Genomic DNA, 17,567 nt, shown 5'->3' with positions numbered 1-17,567 from the left:
GCATTTCCAGAAAACAGCAGTAGCCAATACCATGTTTTGGAGAAAAAGCTAATCTTTCATGGACAGTTTTGCACTGATATCCCTATACACAATAATATCTGAAAGCATGCAGGTTGGTGTAACTGAGAGGTATTTATTTTAGGTAGCTTTAGACAAAGACTTTCTTGTGCCTGCAGCAATACTTCCCTTTTTCATCATACAGAACTCTTTTTCAACAGTGTTTCATGTGTTTTATCAGTTTCAGTTTTATCTTCTGTTCTAGTGTATTTCATTATTAGCTAGGATCCCAGTGTTCCATTTTTCTATATATTGTTTTATAGATCTCTCATGTTCCCATGTTTTTCTTCTGTCACATTCCCAGTTGTTCTTTTTCCTCCCCTTCCAAACAGGAATTATCATATTTTTTTCTTTATTTTTAATCTGTTCCAATATAGAAATATTTCAGTGTCTCTAATTGTTTTTATTGCCCTTCTCTTACTATTTCTGCTTTGTGTGGGTTTTTTTGTCAAATTGGATGACCAGAACTGAAATTTGATTGTATCATTGATTTTGTAATCTGGCACTTTGATATTTTCCAAATTGCTCATTGTCTATTCCTTAATGAAGGCTAAAAAGTTATTTGGGGTTTTTATACTGCCACTGGACATTGTACTTTTCAGAAAGATGTCTATTTTTTTTTTCTAAATGATTATGGGCACAAGCCACCAGAGTATGCAAGGAGTTATTCTTGTTTCTTCCGTTATTTTGTGTTCAGCTCCATTTAAGATGCATTTGCTATTAGATTATTCAGTTCCCTAATTACATTAAGTTGCTTAGTCACTGATCATTCTTTGAACCATGTGAGTTGGCAAGAAAACAAACAGGTCCTCTCTCCCCTCAGAAAACATAATTTGCTTTCACTGTATCATGAATTTTAGGTTACTTGCATTTCATGCTGTATCTTTTCAATTTTAAAGTCACATGGAAAGATGCCTGCCTTTTTGGAGTGTCATTTCTTTTAAAGGTATATGTCCTCACTTAAAGGCTTGAGTACAGGGAATGATGCGGAGTCAGAGCCCAAATTATTCTGGTCCTATTGATTATTCTTAGAGTATATGTAACTTCTTTCTTTCACCTGATTTTTGTGGCAGGTTTGAGATGGTTGTCTTTTCAACAAGTTCTTTTTAGGAGGGGACCTTTTCTGAAGAGTTTGCTTTGAGGCTAAGTGACATCTGGATTTTATCTATTTTTTGCCTCTCTGTCTGTAGCAATTGGAACATTGTTCGGTCCAGTGGCTGGCAATCCTTTTGGATGACTGCTGTATCCTGCCTGCATTCTGATTTGTTGCCTCCAATATCTAGATCTTTCCCCTGCTGTGTGGTGATGTGAACCATGTGACATCTGAATTAGGTAGAAGAAGAAAAGCTTCTCATTCACCAAAGGAAACTGTGGCCATTTGAATAAGAAGGTATAACAAGAAGACTACTTTATGCTTCCAGTTTCCAATTTCCAGAACAACCTAAGTAGCTTGGTGCAGCCCTGAGGCGCAACAGCCATGTTATGCCACAGTCCTGCTCAGCAGGCAGAGCAGTTTGCACCTTGTGACTAGGCGAGAACTCCTGAATCCCTCTGACTGGGCTGAAGAGACAAGACCACCCCTGACTGCACCTGCACATCCGAAGAGTTCAAGCGGTGGCTATTCTGGCGAGGGTCCTTTGAACTACGAGTGACCCCTGAGACCTACAGATGCCATTCCAAAACCTTTCTGAAAGGACTTATTTGCATGCTTCACTTCGAGAACTTTCCAAGCAGGGATGCTGTGCAAATGCAGTAAGACTTCTCTGTGTGCCTCAAATGCTAGTAAGAGGTGAAGCTCCTCTAGAAATAACCTGCACCAAAAAGAACATGTGTATGCCTGCTGCCCCATGGACCGCATATTCTGCTGAAATCTTTGCTGGATCCATGTGGTGGTGATTATTTTTCTGTTATATTCCCCTTTACTCCTATATTTTATCTCTCTCCATCCTTATTCACTCTTATCTTTTATCTCCATCCTTATTCACTCTTCACAAATCTACCTCACTTCTTCTCAGCACTTTTGGGTGACATTGACTGTGTTTGAGCTGCTGCTATTTGGTAAAAAAAGCAACCTTTTGCTAAGTTCTTGTTGTAAGTTGTTGTGACTAAGATCACTAAGAGCATAACAAGGGCTACAGGAAGCAATGTAGTCATCTCAGGGTGTAACCTTGCCAGAGCTGTTTAGCCTTCTGACGTATCTAAACAGAAATGACTCAAGTGTTCCCCCATAGTCGTGTTTTGGGCTGCACGTGCACATCTGCACAAACTGCAGCAAGTCTCTGGATGGTCTCTAAACTTAGGAGCTCTAGTCCATTGCTTTAGACTTTTTCTTTTTTCTTCCACATAGGTACTTGTTTTCTCCTAGAGGACAGATTCCTTAAAACTAAGAATTGAGAGCAGAGAAATTTATATTTAGGGTACAGAAAAGTCTCGAGCTCATTTAAGTGGTCTTGATTGGAAAAAGAAAAACGTGGCTGCCTTTCAGCCAAATGCTTGTAAATTATTATGGTTTTGATTTATAACTATTCTTTTTCATTTTACACATGATCATGTAAAATTGACCTGTGTGCCTAGGTGCAATAGACCAGAAAGACTGACTGGAATATCAATGAGAATAACAGTACTGGGAAGCCTGTCATACTGATATTTGTTTTCTCAGTGTCAATGCTACTTGGCATCATGAGAATTCCATTTTCATCTGTTAATTTCTTAAATTGCCTAATTGCTAGGTTGCAGCAGTATGCAAAAATTTAATGCATCATTAAGAGATCACTTAAGACAGATTTTCTTAATGAGATTCTTTTTTCATCATGCTTCTAAATCTTTCAGGATCTTAAACTTTAAACTTGTATCTGCAAGTTTCAACTGGTTTTGGACGGTAATAGTGAAAAGCCACTAATAAGAGTAAAGGCAAAATAACAGAAAAAATATTTGTTACAATGTGGTCACACCCTGACCAGTAGGCTGAAACACTTGAGCTTGTTTTTTCTTGGTTTTGTTTAATTCATGAACTTGGTTCTTGATTAGTCTCAACTTCCTTTTATGCAGTGTAGAATAATTAATGATCTTCTTACTTGCACGTGCCAAGATTTTGGCACTTCATAAAGGTTTTTATTTCTCTCTAGTCTTTACTCCTTCACTTTCCCTCCAATCAGTTTAATTCTATGAGCTATCATTCAATTGTCTATATCTCTGATGAAAGAAATATTGTTGATTTCTGTGTGCAGTCATTTCAATAAGTTCTTTTTATGAAGCATTGTGTTACCAGAAGCTGTGGAAATGGGGACCTTGCAATAAGAAAGTAAAATCTCAACAAGACACAAGTGCTGACCTTGTGTGCTGTTTCCTTAACAACAAGATGGAGCATGATCTTGACCTTTTCTCAGCAGCGCTATTTTTGATTTTAGATTCAAACAGTGAAGCTTATAGGAAAGTAAATAACATTCATCCCACACTGAAGCCAAAGGAAGACGTATTGCTCTTTTTTTAGTTACATTCCTCCAATCTATAGTTCCTCTTTCCTTTCCTTTCCTTTCCTTTCCTTTCCTTTCCTTTCCTTTCCTTTCCTTTCCTTTCCTTTCCTTTCCTTTCCTTTCCTTTCCTTTCCTTTCCTTTCCTTTCCTTTCCTTTCCTTTCCTTTCCTTTCCTTTCCTTTCCTTTCCTTTCCTTTCCTTTCCTTTCCTTTCCTTTCCTTTCCTTTCCTTTCCTTTCCTTTCCTTTCCTTTCCTTTCCTTTCCTTTCCTTTCCTTTCCTTTCCTTTCCTTTCCTTTCCTTTCCTTTCCTTTCCTTTCCTTTCCTTTCCTTTCCTTTCCTTTCCTTTCCTTTCCGCTATCAACAAGACCCTAACCTGTATTTATTTGAAAGCTTTTGGTCAACTTTCATCTAGAGATTTGTTAACTACTATCTGACTTGGCATAAGTAGATTAATAGATAATTACAAGACGGTAGATCTCTCAAACTGTACTCTATGGACCTGTTCTTGTCTAGATGGTGAATAATCTATTGGCATGTTACTTCTCTTATTTCTAGTCTATACCTGATGTCTCTCAGAGCTTGTCTGAATGAGAAGTTACTGTGAAAGCTATGAGTATAAAGAGCAATAGGTATGCCGTGCTGTCTCTGCGAAACCATTCAACTATGCACTAACAGCACATCTAATATGAGTTGGCTTATGTGAGATGGAGAAGGCTGCCTCCTGCTTTGTGCAGTGTTTGCAAACGGAATTAAAATTGAGTGGCTGCTGCGCTGAGAATTTGTACCCTTTGTACTACATGCACTCAGAAAAGCCTCACTTTTACTGACAAGCATTTTATTTGGTGTGAATTCAGTCAGAAACTAAGTTGTCACTGGCACCAGAGCAAGACAAAACACTCAAGAAAATGGACCTGAGAGTGTATCTGTGTTACATGCTATATTTGTGTGTAAAATTAGAGTGGCTGGAGTGAAAGGTTACCATGGGTTGATTTGGTACCCTAGTTTTTTAGAATGCAGTATAGTACAGGGCAGTGCAGATTTTTGTTGAACAGCAAAATGAGTTGAAGAGAGCAGGGACAGCAGGAACAGGAATACCTACCAAAAAATAAAACTGTGCACTACATGTATGGTGGAAATAAATAGCAGAGATTCCTGATAGAAAGACACAAAGAGATACATTTGCATAATTTTACTGTGTTCCAAATATTTTCATAAAGTTTACACAAAATATTCATGCAAAAACTTGAACAGGAGTGATTGTTAAATGATTCAAGCACATGTGCTTGAAAGTTAATCAAGAGTATATCTGAGTTTGGGTTAATTGTGTAGTTATACAATCCAGAGCCTGCTTACTTGGAAAAGATGTGCCCTGACAAATGATTTGTCAGAGATCTGATCAAATTTTTGCAGTACTGACACTTGGCAGGTTGCTGTATTGTGCTCTATGCTATTGGGCTCATATGTTCAGAATTTCTGTGTGTACCAATAGACTATAGTGCAGTTTCTTGCCCTGTGCCTCTTGCTAGCTTAGGTCTAAAACTGGCTCTATTATCTCCAAACATCTATGTACATTTAGTGCCCTTTCTCACCATTTCAGCTCCATGTTGGGCTTCTAGAACTTGGGCTATAGTAGAACTCTTCATGGAAGCTGGTATAAATGCTATGCATATGCATTTCAGAAGTGCCAATACCTCAGTTGCATGCAAAAAAACAGGGCTAGCAAAACAATAAATCCTGGGTATGTTTCTGTGCCTTAGTTTTCTTACTAGTCTGAAACACCTTGGTGGGTAAGTCCCTCTGGGATGGTCCAGAATTGCTTTCTTGTTGCTTGTGACAGGTCTCCTCAGCTGCTGAATCTTTCCAGCTTAACTCCTCTTTAACCCTGGTTGTTCCTGGAGCTAGATCAGCATCCCTGTTATAAACGAATGTTCCTCTCTTGTCTCCTTCCAAAGCTTCATTTTCATCTCCCTGAGGCTCCCTGTGTTACAAACCTCCTTCTGAACACTTGATTTCTCTGGTAACTGTCCACTGTGCAGAATTCCCATCTTCCAGACAGATAGGTACAGCATTAAGCATCCTTCATTAGTTTTCTCAGTAGGGAGAGATATGCAAAGACACGGGAGCCTTTCATGAGGGAGTTGTTGTCTTTGCATTCAGTTTGAAACACTGCACAGACTGTTGCTCTTGGTTTCCTCAGATCCTCAGGTTTTTTTGTGTAATCTTTCCTACATGCTTCTGTACGTAGGATTATTTGCAGTCTAACAAGTGTAGTCATCAAAGCAGGAATTCATGATACTGGACTTTTTGAAGTCATGGCATCCACGTTTGTCTCATTTCCTTTACATAAAGAGTGCCTGTAGACACACTTACTGGTATAATGTACACCTACCATTTCAATCCCTCTCTGCCTGTGTGTGCACACAAGACAAAAAGAAGGAGGGTCAGATATGTGGAAGACAAGTTACTAAGAACAAGAGTATTTTTAATCCTTTACCATAATTTTCTTAGGAAAGGTGTCTGGAGGCGATTTATCATCAACAAATGATGTTTTATTATATTATTTCTACCAAGCCTGAAAATGAGATGTGACCCATCAATGAAATGTCTAGTTACCAGGAAATTCACATTTTCTGTCTTCTGCACCCTTATGTTCAGCAATCCATGGGTTTAGTAGTCTTGTGGTCCTGCCACATAGTTCATTTTGCATGCCACTTTACTCTTAAAACGTGAGTGAGCTGTATACACAAACAGAACAAGGCTAACAGAGGGAATACTTTAGCTTCTCAGACAGAGAACTCATCATCACCACGAATACACACACAAACGTACGCTACTAACTTCTTCAGTGATCTTTTGCTTTCCACAGCACATTTTCCTCCTGTTTTGGGAGAGTCCTGAAACACCTTTCAAAGGAATAAAGTACACCAAGATCCTGCTTTGTGCTGCACTCGTTTCTGATTTCACTCGTCCTCGCCACCGCAGAGCAGAGTGAAGCAAAGGGACAGTGTGGTGTTCAATCTTAGTTCCCCATATCCATATGCAGCTGGACAATCTAATTTTAGGCCTGTCAGCTTTTGCAGTGATAAGTTAACAATATAGATCACATATAAGCTGCATCACAATGATTTTTAAATGAGATTTATTCATTTAAAGTGGATGATAAATGGTTCTCTTTTATCAGACTCTTGCAAATAAGATTAAAGCAAGATTATTTTCCTGGAGTAAAGAGAACAGCTGGCACAAAGTTAATGTCTCTAGGTCATATTGTGCTTGCCTGACCTTGTGGAGATGCATAGCAACACAGGGATCATCCAGGTAGTCTTTTTGCTTCCTAAATCCTGTTTGTCTGTTAGAACCAGATGCTACCTGAAGTAGTGATATGTTGTGAGTTATGTGAGTACTGTGAGAGGATTTGGCAAGAACAACTGGTGGCTAAGACAGCACACTCTGCCCTGGTCTTCCAGGGAATTATGTGTACATGCCGAGTCTTTTCAAAAACTGTGGGAAACACTGCGCTTTGTTTCTTCAGCATTTTAGTAGTCCTAATATATTGTACAGAATACCTTGTGTATAGTCCCCGTAGGGTTAGCCCATCTACTTGGCATCGGTGTTTTCTGGATGTCAGGAGGCATCCTGATTTATTTTTCCCCCAGTTAAGATCCCATAAAATGGCACAAGGGCCGTGTTACAGCCCATTGCAGTTCTCAATTTGTAATATGGCACAAAGAATTTACTTTGTGTGTCCTTAACAAGACATGAGAGGAGGGAGGAAGCCAAAGCTATGTGGACTTGTCAGTATCCCATATGCAGAGTAACTCCTGAACTGAACTCAACTCTTCTCAGAATTTGTTTCAGAGGAAACAAGTTGGTTCAGTCTCGGGCCCTGGGAGAGAACTAACTCCCCATTATCAGCATGAGCAAATAAACTGTCTCAGACTTCAGGATAAAACTTTTCCTGTTGTTTTTTATTGTTTTCACACAGAGGTCCTGGCCTTGTCCCCAGACCTCTCTTGGCAGGAGGGCAGCTATATTGAAGAATGTAGCAGGATTGCAAAGCATCATCCACATGATAGATAGGAGAGTTGGCAATGATGCCAGACTTGTTCTGTTTCACTGACTTCCACAAATTTCTGCCTGCCCTTGATCCTTGCAGGCAGGGGAGCTGGAAGGGAGGTTTTATGAGTTGATAGTGATTCCTCTTGTGTCCTATTCTGATAACACATCTACATTTCCCTCTGGTGGTTTTGATCAGAGAAGAAATCCTGTGGTATATGTATCCACGTCTTTCCATTTCTTACCTATATTACCTCTATTTACACTGATTTACATCTATCAGTGGTGAATAAGCTTTGACTGACATCCTCACTCTTGGAAAAGAATGGGATTTTGTTATGCAAAGTACATGGTTTGTGATCTCATGTTTATCCTGTGACAATTTTCTTCAGCATCTCTCCTATGACAGACAAATCCAATCCCCATTGCTTGATTTTTTTTTTCTGCTGCTTCTCAGATATCATTTTTCTAAGAATCCTTATCTATGGGTCTATCTACAGTCTATAGCTGATGGCGTTTTTTCCCACATCTGTCATAACCCTGTATGTTCTAATAAATTAACTATATAGGGCTGCGGATTTAAATTGGAAAGTAGTGCAGAGTAGTAAGTTATTTTATTGCTTTCTTCCTTTTGGTCTCTGGTTGCTAGTCTATATGTACTGTGAATGTAGTGATCTGAGCATTCTTTGGTGCTAAGAGTATTTGTCTATTTTATAGTTTTGGGTCAAATCAAATATTGTCAGGCCAGAAGAGTAAAAAATTAATAACTTGCTCTAGTTTGTGGTGATGCTCTATAAATTTCTCCAATTCAATAGATGATGTCACTGCTGTACCATATACAAGAAGAACAGAAGAATATAAGCATTAGCAGATCCTCCGGATCTGGCGATAGTTTATCAGTGTTCCCTTAGTATCCCTTTGTGTAGCAATGCATAGCGCATAGGATAATTAGAGAGCTGGGGTGTAAGACTGAAGATTATCTTCAGCTAAATTCTCATGTAAGAACCTGTTGTCTTCTTGCAGTAAGTGTATATATTAAAATATAAATAATATTGTTCGGGGGATTTTTTAATTTTGGGGAAATAGGAAAAGGATAGCCTCTTGTGAAATGTGGTGTTAGTAAAACATGTGAAAGCATTAGATATTTTGAAATACATATATGGACACTTGCCTATAAACAGGCTTTGAAAACTGTTGAGAACAAAACATCCTGCTGTGCTTCTGTGCCTCATACCTACAGAAAGAGTTCAATAGAAATGGTCTGTGTTAATCTTCTGTGCTTGGAGTCTGAGCTCTAATGTTCAACTCCTCAAACCATGTCTGAAACAAAGCATATCAATGATTCTTCTGCGCAGAAAAAAATCAAAGCCCGAACAACAGAGAAAAACCTTCTCTATTTTAAACCACTGTTCATCTTTTCTGGAGAACTTCACTACAGGACTGTCCTAGAAAGAAAAAAGCAATTGAGGATTTCAGAGTGCTCAGTGTCCTTGCAGTGCATGTGAATGCTGCAATTAAAGGCATGTTGAAAATAAACTCCTTGCAAAAAAAAAAAAAAAGCATTGCTAGCAATCAGTAAGAATTCATGAAGACAACATTTTATAGATCAGAAATTGAGATTAGAACACGTAAAGGTTGTAGATCTCATATGATCATCAGGCCTGATAGAACTCAATTAACTTCCATGTTGAATAAATTTGATTTAGTAGTGTTTCATCTCAATAAAAATGAAAGACATTGTGGCCTAATCTGAAGAAAAAGAAGTATGCTGTAATTTATGCTTCAAAATAATTTCTAAGAAATTAATTCAAACATGGAGGAACTAGTTGTCACTTTGTAAGATAAAAGAATGCAGTAGTAGATATTGTAAGGTGTCAAAAGTTATAACAAAAATAGGAGACATTGCAGTACATGTCTGTCTGTATCAGCTTTGTACTATTTGTTTTTCTTTCGTATGTTTTTATCATTGTATCTATAGCTGGTAATTTGTGAGATGTTTCCTGTGAAAATGTGAAAGGAAAAATGTGAGAATGAAAACATCTCGTTTGGTGCAAGATAATTTTTAATCTGTTTCACATCACCTCGTTGTTTATTAGTCATGAAATTGAACCCAGCGTCCAACTCTGATGTAGATTTGCATGTTAGTGTTGGCCAGAATTTCATCCAAAATGGCTGTTGGTCGCATAACTGATTCCAGAGGACCAATCTAACCTCAGAGATTTGACCACCTCTGGGCAGGAGCGTGTGTGTGTGAGTGTGTGACTGTACATAAATTTTGAATCTTTGGGTGAAAAATGGCTTAGTGATACATTATAATATTTTATGTAATTCAGATATTGCAGTTGTGTGTTGTACTGCTTGGCCTCCATCATGTTGGGTGGATAACACCAATTGGCAAGCACCTTTGCTACTTAAATTTCTTTTAAAAGGGAGAGAATTCTTCTCCATCTCTTTAGACCCCCGCTTCTTTTTGGGGTGTAGCAGTCAATTAAAAACTCTTACAAGGTTCTAGCTGAGGCTTACAGTTCTTTGAAAGGAGCCCTCAATTTTGTATGGTATACCTACACTTTCCTATTGGTCTTTTAGTTTTAAAACCTTTTCTCCTGACTCTGATTCTAGACATCCTCTTTCAACTTTTGCTTGTGGACTAAACAAATGATATGTTCAGTGCTTCTGAGAAGGAGGAGGGATGTGGTGGTGGAAACTGAGGGCTGCAGCATCTTATAGGTAAAAAGAAGCACTGCAGGATGTTAGAGAAGGTAGAGAATCAGGACACAGGGGAGAAGTGAGCCCAGGAGTCCTTTAATATATAGGTTAAAGAGCAATCCCTGCTTCAATGAGTTGACGGTCTAACGATGCAAATTAGTATGTGAAAACAGAGCTACCAGCAGTGACAGAGAGGAATTCTAGTTGATCATTGCATCTTTATGTAGCAGAACAGAAAGAGGTAATAAAAACCAACTTTGGGACCAGAAGGATGGAATATAAACAGGATAAATGGTGCAGGTGAACAAATGTATTCTGTTAATTTCAAGGTATTATTTTAGCATTCTTGTCTTCTTTGTATGACTGCTATTGCAAGTAGTGAAGAGAGAAAAGAGCAGATTAGATGGGTGAATGACGGCAGTAGACAGGATATTTGCAATGGGATTAGAAAGAACAAAATCATGCTGTTTGGCATGATGGAAGGTATGCAACATTCTAGGCATGGAGAACCGTTAGGAAAAAGTCCAGAGGTTGTGGCTTTACAGAGAATGACAAAGGTGAAAAAAAAATAATTTACATGAAAGTGCATTAAATGGAAAGAAATTTTAAAGGGCAGTGTGTTGAGAATCATGATACAAGCAGGCAAAGCAAAATATAAACAGGCTGAAAGTGAAGTGATGGAGTTTCATTCAGTTGTGGAATGGAGCTGAGTTTGCCATGCTGGGAAGGGATGGTGAGCACAGCTGGAGTGCAAAACAGAGAACCTGAAGCAAGAGCACCTGGAAGAGGAAAAACTCTTTCTATGGCCAAACAAGATGGTAGGAAACGTAACTATGTCAGAGATGTGAAATAATCTACAATTGTGACAATCATGTGAATGCCAGTTCATTTCTCCTACTAGGCATGTAATATTATATATTCTGATTTAAATCTAATTCTGTTTGGATATAGCTACGGCCTGTCTAAGGGACAGTGTAAAAATTGGTATCCTTTAGTGTTGCTAAAATCGTTTAGGATCGGACACTTCTTATGTTCTGTTGATTATCGGGTCATCATTTGTAGTGATGCCTTGTTTGCCCAAAGTTTTGCACTATTTTCTTATATAAATATAAATGTAGAAAGTAACACAGTTCTGTGTTGAAAAAAAAGGTCTGTGATCAGCTGTATACGTAACAACTGAACCAACTTTGCTGATGGAAAGTTCTGGTTGTGTATGTCAGCTAGTTCCAGTTGGGGGGACCATTCATATGAAACAAACAGCAGTAGTTTACACCAAGTTAGAGCTTTCTGTGATAGTTGCTCTCATTGATGGGCATATTTGGTGCATCATCTGCTATTGAAGTAATTAACAAAGTGTCTTGGCACTTCAATGTCTCTCAAAGCCCATTTCATGGCACAACTAATTTGACAGCTGTCTGAATTACAACGTGTGTTAATATTATATTTTCTAATGCTGGAATGAAAGTTTGTATTCCGTATCAAAATTACTGTCTCATTCTGTACTTCACAACACTAACTTCGGCATTGACAGTCTGATAAATTTCTCAGAATAATTTTCAGCCAGTCAGAGTACATATGATTCTCTTAGCTTTGGATGAATATCAAAAGTGTTTGGATCACTATCCAACTGCTTCATCTTGCCAGATATTACTTGATAACACAATGTCATTTTGTAGTTGACAGACTATAATTTTGTTCATATTCCAAACGTTGCCCTTTATAGGAAATAAAAGCAGCACTTGAACACTAAAGTTCACAACTTACAATCTAAAATAGTGTCATAAACTTGCATCATATAGAATATCCTAGTGAAGGGTTATTTAAGGAACAGTTTCAGAAAATATGGTGTGATCTTAAGCTTTTTAGATCCAATTTGTAGTTTATATAAATTCTGTTAAAAGAGTCGATCACATACAGAAGTTGAAAAGTAGCTGAAGAAATGAGACAAAACTCTCAGGATCCAGATTTTGGTATCAACTAGCGATAATTCACAAGGAAAAGATTGCTACAAGTACAGTTTATACTGGAGTTCTGAAATGAATTAGCAGAACTAAAGATGATTAAATATATAAATATACAGGTAATTCGTTAATAATATGTCATACTTGACAAACATGAAATCTCTGATAGCCTATCAGTTTCATTTTAATTTCAGTCCTCTGTATTAGCCAAAATATTGTGATTCTTCTGTAGAACAAAGTACATATGCTCATGAAACTCTTGCAAATTGTTGACATTATTAAATTATGCAATATTATATACAGTTTAAAAAATGTTTTTCCATCTTTTATTTTTCGTCTTACTTCACCTTTGTTTTCTCTTTTATTTTTGACTGACATTGCAGATGCATTCTAGAGCCCTGCATGTTTGTGCTGATAACAATGGAATGTCTATACAGGCAATTTTTTGAGCACTCTAAATATAGATGACAGGATTTTATACTACTTAACCATCTGACTTTTCAGAGATTTGAAAGGGATTTGCCTTCCACAGAGGGGGAAAAAAGTAAAGGCAGCTGAGTCATGCTTCACATCATGCTCATATATTTTCAGAATCCATTTTTCTTTTCCCCCTAGTCTTTTATCTACTTTATCTTATGAATTTAATTTTCTACATCCAGAAGACAACAGTTGGTCAGTCTCTTGAAGGCTTTTCAATGGTCTGTTGTGTTGATTGGCAAGAGTTCATAATTACCATTTATAATAAAAAATTACGATTTTTTTATGAATAAAAATAGAACATTTGTTGAATATGCTTTAGAAAATTGCAAATGCTATTGGGTATGGAGTACACTTTAACCACAGGGCAATTTTTTAGGACTTGCTTTCTATTTTTAATGCATAACAACTATATGGAAAAACAGAGAACTCCAATGTGACTGTGATACCTTTGTAGATCATACTTTTGTAAAATAATCACTATTCTGAGAGAGTGTCTTTCCCTACTGTTGTTACATCTTATCACCTTAGCTATAACAGTTATTATTACAGGAAATTTACAGAATAATTTAATTAAATAGGTGGTATTTATTAGCACAAGTTGACTTTTAATCAGGGCTAATTCTGTGCTTAAATGAACTGGAATGTCTTGCCAAGACCCGTTCCAGTCATATCCAACATGAACATATAAGTATCTTCACAGTCATATTACCTCAGGGCATCTTTTTTTATACAGTTTCACCCTGTTTCACCTAGCAGCAACTATATAGCTACCCTGTAGATCCAGGAGTTTACTTTCAAAGAACCGTGGAATACCTGGAGGAAATAATATGTACAACTACTCCTATTACAGCAGCACAAACGATCAGAGTTCTTTTGCAATGGGTGCTTTATATACATGAGCGTAGAAAAATCCCTGCTTCAAACAGCTTCCTGTCTAAATAAGAACAAGTGGGAAAAATTAACAGTTATTGTCCTCACTGACAAGAATTGAATAAAAGAATAATTTACTGACAAGCCCTAGGTCGTATAGGAAGCTGATGGCAGTGCTGCTGATTGAATATAAGTATCTTCTCTTCCAGTGCAATGCTTCATCCAAAAAAAGTCCTTATTTGTTAGACATCTCAGTGAGAACATCCTGCAATATATCCTGACATTCCTTTCTCTTGAAAACATTCTCCTAGAGTGCTAATCTTAATCTTAACTTTTTTTCTTTTTCTTTTTTTTTTAAGATCCATAAAGCTTTGAACTTGTATTAAATTCTTGGAAGAAAGACTGAGGAGTGGTTAAAGGTGGTATATGCAATAACTAAACTACTCTTGGGAGTCAGTTCAGTTTTATTGTGTTTAGTCTGCTCAGCCAAGTAATATATATCTAGTTCCAGGTACTTGCTTCTTGTCTCAGTTTGTATAGTGTTGGTAAGAAATTGGTACCATAGATATTCTTTACAAGAAGGAATGATGTACGTCCCTACATAAACAATTTTGAACAGCTCACAGGAGTTGAAAAATGCTAGTTAATTTTCCCTTTGATTTTCTGCAGGGTTGAGAAGTAGTTCCCAGGATATTTGTTGACTGACCTTGCAACCTGGAACATCATGATCTGGTGTTATTTCTTGTAGACCAGTTGACAGCCTAAGTTTGGATGTGTTATAAATGCATGAACACCATCTGTATGTGTATGTTAGTGCAACTGTCTTGTCTTTTTCCCTCCAGCATTAAGCCTTAAGTCCCTTGATTATTCCTGCTGTGGTTTGTTGAGGGCTCGATAACTAAACGAAAATGTTAAGAGGTGGGAACAACTTTGTCTTGTCCCCATTTCAGTCTGGAGAGACCTGTCAACACACAATTCAGCAGACACTTTGCAGTGAGGAGGGGATCCAGTGAAGAGAGGCTGCACTTTGCCTCAGTGTATATCACCTCACTTATGCATCCTTTGCTTATTAAACGGAATATCCCATTCAACCTGGTAACACTTTTACAACATTCAAAGAAGAGGGTGTAGTTTTCTGCCACCAAACTTTGCAGAGGAGATACAAGAACTTTTATTGAGTTGTCGTGGGGTATTTCACAGCCAAATATTCTCAGCATGGAGCAGTACCTGCTCTGCTGTAGGAGCTGCTAGGAAGTACAGGCTATATCACAGTTGTGTAACATTTGTTTCAGCTATGCAAATATCTGAAAGAACCAAATGGAGAACCTAATGTATTTTTTTGCCACTATCTGTGCAGGGCCTCAACGAAAGGGACCTGTGTTGGTTGTAAACTTGGATCAACTTTATTAACTCTGTTTCCCTGAAAGGAGAAGCAGTTGTTCATGCCAATCCCATGTCTGGCCTCAGCACTGGACAGGTAAAGAGTATATTATTACAGATTTCTGTCTGATTTTATCTGTATTCTTCTAATATGCTGATCATTGTTTGATCTCATCACTTAATAATTTTGACAGAATTAGTAGCCACTACGGTATGGGTGTTAGATGAAGCACTGCCTTATGAATAAAACAGGACATAATGTAGTTCAACCTCTGTTAGTTATTGGATTGCAGTGATTTGTATGTTCTCTTGATATATATGAAAATAAGATTGCCCTTAGGACAGAAAGGATATTTAAAAATATTGTCTGAATTGACTTATAGATACTGCATTCAAAGTCCTGATGCTTTATCTCTATGCTTTTATATGATAAAAGCAAATTGTCTTTACAATTTTGAGGAAACATTATTATACTGCTGTATAAATCCACATTAGGCTTGGATCCTGAATGCTTTAAACAGTTCTGGTTGCTCCATCTCAAATATAATGTAGTATAACTTAAAAAGTTGGAGAGATGAATAGCAAAGATAGTCATGGGTATTGGAAATTTTCCATAATATGAAGAAGTTAAGGATGCTAACACTGTTTAGCCTGGAGAAAAATGGACTAAGGGACAACGTGTTAGAAGTCCATAAAGCCTGGCATAAAGAAGATGAGTAGAGAAACTGTTCATTGTCCTTTCCAGTGTGAAACATGGGACACCTCAAATGAAATTAGAAGGTTAATTTCATAGCAAAAAGAGGCACTTATATGTGTAATGTGTAGTTCAGTTAAGAAAGTTATCACCACAAGATGCTGAAAAATTTTACGGAGCACTTAGCAGAGTCGTGGAAGAAAATCCAAAGAGGGCTGCTTAACAGTAAGCTCTTACTTCTGCCTCAATAAACTACAGGAAACTGTGGCAGTATTGTGTGTAATATTTATTTTCTTCCACTTTGTTCTAGGCAGAGTGGTACTGACCAGTGGCAGAGTTGATGGTATGGCAGAGAGCCAGCATGGTACAGCTGTTCTTTCCATTCCTGTGTTGTAATCACTAACACTGCTATGAATGAGAAATTTACTCTGTTTCATCTCTATCTAGATACGAATTTCACTTTCTGAAAAAAATAGCGTCGTGTATTTTTAATAGCTAATTAAAATATAGCAAACTCTTCTATGATTGTTGAAGAAATAACAGCAAAACTTCGAAAGGCTGAACTGTACAGGCACCTTTTAAAATATGCCCTTTCAAACATTTTGTTGTCATATACAACCAAAATATCAGCATTCAGGGTTGCACATGTCTCCCCGCTGGATCTGCCAACGGACCTAGATGAGTTAGACATCCGCTTCTTGCTGAGGTTCAGCAGAAGTTGGCAACTTCTTCGTTTGACCTTCTGGAAATCCTTGCCTGCGTGCCTGTGTGCGGTGCTGTGTCTGCAAATTAGAATCGTATTATTTGGGGCACCTGCAAGAAGACTTGGCCAGGTATCTTAACAAGGCAAAGTTTAATATTCATCTCGCACACACCTCCTGGAATAAATGAGTGTCTCTTCCTCACATAGATACAGATCTGAATAGCAAATGGTTTCTCTTTTTGTTTCGTTTGCTGTTCACCTCTGCTTTGATTTTATGTTCTGTAAAGATATTCCAGAAAATTTTTTCTCTCTAACGACTAGGTAAATATAAAGAAAAGATTAAATAGTAAATCATTCCTCCAAACCCCGAGATATATCTCTGAATGTTTCTGGATTAAATAGCGTCTTTTTCCTACAATTCTTCCCTCCTCCCCGCCCCCCCTCAGCCCCCCCCCCATCCTGATAAGTCTTTTGTAGTAATTTAGAGGTACAGCAGCATGATATGCCTACCCATCACTAATTTTCTACATGGCCAAGAAATGTCAGGGCTTTAATGCTGGCAATATCTTTGGAGACCCATTCACATATAAAATAAAAAGAATTCTGTTTTACAATTGATTTTACTGAAGTAACTGTTTCCTAGACATCATTATTGTATACAGTAGGAAATAGGTATAGCTATTTCCTTAGAATAAAACAATTTGTGAGGCCTGTCATAAAAGCCTAGAGAATACCTTCTTTGCTTCACATCCCTTTTAACTGCCTCATAAAAGTTAAGGAATTGCAATAAAACTTAGGAAAGCGCTTTCACTGGTGAGGTCTATGTGACAGCACTTAGGACATTATCTTGTGCTCAAGACTGATTGGAGTATTTGTATATAAAACATTATTTAAAATTAGATTTCTTTTCTGGCTTTTTTTTTTCTTAGTTTAAAAGATCGCTCTCAATCTGTCTCTCTTGTTCTCTCTCCTTTTTTTTTTTTTTTTAATACAAAGATCTTTAAACAGTTCACTGCCTCCTTGGCATTTCTTCATTCCACTTTTCATTTCATGTGAAGTCTCCTGGGCTCTGACCAGTTCAAAAAGCAACTTTGTAGTTCTCTATGGTAAATGACTGACAGTATTGGAAACTATGCTCTTTGTCTGACAGACAACTGCATTCACACTGCTAAGCATTTGGACTGAACTT

At 37.5% G+C, this 17,567-nt stretch overlaps 1 protein-coding gene across 1 annotated transcript in view; it reads left to right on the top strand.

Annotated features, from left to right (window-relative positions):
• Positions 1–1,919: 1,919 nt before the first annotated feature.
• Positions 1,920–17,567, top strand: part of GADL1 (glutamate decarboxylase like 1) — a 158,218-nt gene continuing 142,570 nt past the window's right edge. Inside the window, exon 1 of the mRNA XM_054060222.1 lies at positions 1,920–1,949. The gene's annotated coding sequence lies outside the window, so the exon portion shown is untranslated. The remainder of the gene's footprint in view (positions 1,950–17,567) is intronic.

Source organism: Cuculus canorus, chromosome 2 (assembly GCF_017976375.1).
Source record: "Cuculus canorus isolate bCucCan1 chromosome 2, bCucCan1.pri, whole genome shotgun sequence".
Lineage (NCBI taxonomy): Eukaryota > Metazoa > Chordata > Aves > Cuculiformes > Cuculidae > Cuculus > Cuculus canorus.
Note: the sequence above shows the minus strand (reverse complement) of the source record. Positions and strands in the feature narration are given on the sequence as shown.